The following is a 4,276-nucleotide window of genomic DNA, read 5'->3' on the forward strand; positions in this document are numbered from 1 at the left end:
TGAGTTTGAGTTGCTCAGTCTCTCTCCATAAAAGATGATTTCTCAGTCATTGACAAACAGCTCATTTAACCCTCAGCTAACAAGGCTAAGCTCAGTTTCTCATGCATGCTATACCCAGAGCTCATCGTGAGTCTCAGAGGATGAGAACATATACGAAAATCTTGTTCCTATGCCCACAGATGTGCGGGCATTTCCATAGATGCTGCTTACTTATTCCGCAGGATGGTATAGATGCCACATGTGCCACCTGTGCGTCTTACTTGTCTCTCTTCATAACAGGGCTGAAAATTATACTAATCGTCATTGATCAAATTTCACTTAGTTGTTTTTTTTCCCAGGTCTAATGTTTGAAGCTGGAGCCATGACCATGTTAGACACTCTGTTGGATTATAGGGTGTGTCCCGCATCTGTTCCGCCACTCAGGAAGGTTTGAGGGCTCTTACCCACACCAGCACCGGGTGGGTGTTGGGCTATAGGAAGCTGCGGGACCCTGCTCCTGGGTGGGGGAACACAGTCTGAGGTCCCCCAGGGACTGCTGGAGCCGGCCCAGGGGTTCCCGGGCCTACAGGGAGGCCAGGGACATCAGTTTGTTAGACTCTTGGGCAGCCAGGCGCCACTGGGAGCCCTCCAAGAGCTGAGAATGGAATAGGGGCCCATGGGCTGAATCTAGCCCCGGGCCTGGGAGAAAAGAGGGGAGAGCTCCAGATGGGTCCTGCAGGGAGGAGAGTCCTTGGCTTGTAGGTGGTTGGTTGGCTTGCTGGAGCCCAGACATGGGAGTGCTGAGAGGCCTCCAGTAAAAGATCAGTGGCTGGCTCTTTAGGTGAAGGTCTGCTCTATTGCTCCCCCTGGTGGATTCCGATGAAAATTCACAGTCCATGGTTTAAGGCATCTATTTCATGGTGGAAAGTGGATGAGTAAAACTGTACCCCTCCCCCCCTTTCTCAGCGTGGGCCTGAGGTTAAATACATTTTGAGGGAGGAGTGTCTGGGAAGTGGGGCTTATTGGCTAAGCCTCTAGGCCTTTAGGTACTTCATTAAAATGGAGATCTGTCTTGAGGCTATGTGACCTGTGATCATGTCCTCTACTTGTGGAGGGACTTGGGGCATTGCCCTTTGGAGACTATGGAGAGTTGTGGCCTCATGGCAGGAGCCTGGTGTCTGAGAGTGGGGCAAAGCGCCTACCATCCCCAAGGGTCACATGGGTTTCCAGCCTGTGCTACACCAAAAAACAAGGCTGCCTTTCACCATCCTACCACACTCTACCACTGAGCTGTATCCCCAGGCCTCCATAAACTAGAGTTACCTATAAACAAATTCTGTAAATACATCAACCAAGACTTGTTCACTGGAAAAAGAAAAGACCTCAAGCAACGCTAAAGCATACAAAAGATAAAGTTTGGGCTAGAGAGATGGTTTAGCATTTGGGACATTGGCCACTCTTGCATAGGACCCAGGATAAATTCCCCACACCCAAAATGTAGTAGCTCTTAACTGTCTGGAGCCCAAGTTCCAGGAGATCCAATGCTCACTCCAGCCTCCTAGGGTACTGCATGCCCATTGGTACACAGATACTCATGCAGGCAAAACACTAATATAGAATAAAAATAAAATCTTAAACTGGGCAGTGGTGGTACACACCTTTAATCTCATAAATTGAGAGGCAGAGGCAGGTGGAACTGTGAGTTTGAAGCCAGCCTGGTCTACAGAGGAAGTCTGGGACACACAGAGCAGCCCTGTCTTCAGAAGAGGTTTTTTGTTTGTTTGTTTTAAAAGACTTATTTACTTTATGTAAATGAGCACACCATTGCTCTCTTCAGACACACCAGAAGAGGGCATCAGATCTCATTACAGATTGTTGTGAGTTACCATGTGGTTGCTGGGAATTGAACTCAGTACCTCTGGAAGAGCAGTCAGTGGTCTTAACCACTGAGCCATCTCTCCAGCCCTTTTTTTTTTTTTTTTCAAGACTTCTCAGTTATCCACTGCTAATTGCTCCCGGTAGCTCTCACACCCTTCCAGAATGGTTGGAGGAACAACTGGGGACTTAAATCTGGGCTTGCACATGCTAGGCAAATTCTCAACCACTGAGCTATGTTCTCAGCTACTCTCTCCAGCTGTTTTTGGGGTTTTTTTGTTTGTTTGTTTTGGTTTTTTGTTTTTTGAGACAGGGTTTCTCTGTGTAGCCCTGGCTGTCCTGGAACTCACTCTGTAGACCAGGCTGGTCTCAAACTCAGAAATCTGCCTGCCTCTGCCTCACAAGTGCTGGGATTAAAGACGTGTGCCACCACTGCCTGGCTTGGATTTTTGTTTGTTTGTTTGTTTGTTTGTTTGTTTTGTTTTTTCTAGACAGGGTGCTGAGATTAAAGGTAGACACCACCACTGTCAGGCCCCCATCGTTAGTTTTAACTCATCCTAACTCATGCTAAACTCAGATTTGTAATCCTCCTGCTTCATATTCCTGACTAACTTGGGACTGTACCACAGCACCTGGTTCTTCTAGATCTAAATAGACATGCAGAGAAACACAAACACATATTTATAAAAATGTAATGATTCAGTTTATTTTACAAAGTTACTATGAACTTATCTTCTCTCCCAATAAGACAGACACAATGTAGGTTGGCAGGACAGATCCCTCATCCTCAGGGGATGGGTCTTCAGTGTGGGTGCATGTATTACAGAATTGGCTCCAATAGGTCAATGAATGTGGACCATTCTTTCATGCCCTCCCCAGTCCAGTGCACCAGAAGATACACATCTGCATATTTGTAAGCTTTGGTGTGTGGGTCTCTCTGCAGGCTTGTCCTTAGAAGTGGCACTGCACCTGGTCTCATCCTGGATACCCAGGACAGGAATAGTAGAGCAGTGGCTTTATAAATATTGGGGGTATGAATGGACAGTGCAAGGTCACCTCTGAAAAGGTGACATCTCTCCACTCTCACCCACAATAGTGACAACACTGAGTGGGAATAGACTCACTCAGGGGACTGGAGAGATGGCTCAATGGTTAAGGACACTGGCTGCTCTTCAGGACCTGGATTCAATTCCCAACACCCACATGGCAGCTCATAACCATCCAGTTATGGAGTGCCAGTTCTAAGATTTGACACCTTCACAAACCACCAATGCACATTTAAAATATAATAAAGTATTTCAGCCACTGATTTTCAGGAAAGCCAATCTCTGCAGGTCATCCCACTGAATAAAAAGTGCTCTACCATCTTCAATGTCAGGTAGGTGACAAGCAGGCTGAGGTGACCTCCTCCTACAGGGAAAAGCCCAGTTCTCAGAGCCTGAATCTAGCTGGAATCCCTGTCCTGTCATCTTCTGTGGTGGCCCAGGGATGAGTATTCTAGAGATCCTGAATTTGAAGCCAGCATGGTCTACATGAGAGTCCAGGACAGCCACACCTACCTTGCCTGCACACCAAAAGAGTGAGCTTTGGTAGTGGTGTCTGTCTGAAAGGAAATATTGGTCTTCAGTCCTCTGCAGCATACACAGTAAAGAGAGGGGTAAGGTGCCAAGGCATGGGCACCAGGAACTGCCTTCCCTCCCCTGATCCACTCAGGACAGTCTAAGATCCAAGCTGCCCTCAGTCCCTCAGCCACAAAACAAAACCTTCTTCCCTTCAGGAGTCAATGTTAGGCTGGGTTGATCCCTAGAACCTGGAACCCAGGCTCAGCAGGAAGAGGAGCAAGGTGGGGGTCTGTCTCCCATCTCCCTCCAGAGGATTCCAGGAGAGGAATGATGTGGAAGGAAGCATTTGATGTCTTCACACCACACAAGTCTAACCAAGGCTGATTCTCCAGGCTTTCTCCCCACCCAAACTTCTCCCTCTTCTATTCTGGCTTGTATCTCCCTAAGAGTCCCATGCTTCATCAAGTTCTGGTCTTCCAGAAAAGCAGGTCCCAGGACTAGAACAGGATTGTGGGAGCTTTCCAGTGCATTTCTTTAGTGTCCCCGAGGCCCCAGGAAGCTGGAGGTCTAAGCTTTCATTCCCAGCTTGGATGCTCCACCCTCCCAGCAGGTGGTCAGTGCAGTCAGTCATCACTGGAAGCAGGTGCCAGTGTTTCCTTAGCCTCTGACCTTGTCTCCATCCCCACTTAGCAGCCAGCTGGGGAATCTCAGTGCCTGTGTCTCTGCATTGCTATAGAAGTACAGAGAGGTCCTCTCTGCGCAGGTGTGGTTGGAAGATGGCTCAGGGTCTGTGCAGCTCAGTCTTCAATCTCTTCCAGGCTCAGATGTGCTTCTGTAGGATGGCAGAGTGAGCTGTCCAG

Source organism: Mastomys coucha, unplaced genomic scaffold (assembly GCF_008632895.1).
Source record: "Mastomys coucha isolate ucsf_1 unplaced genomic scaffold, UCSF_Mcou_1 pScaffold5, whole genome shotgun sequence".
Lineage (NCBI taxonomy): Eukaryota > Metazoa > Chordata > Mammalia > Rodentia > Muridae > Mastomys > Mastomys coucha.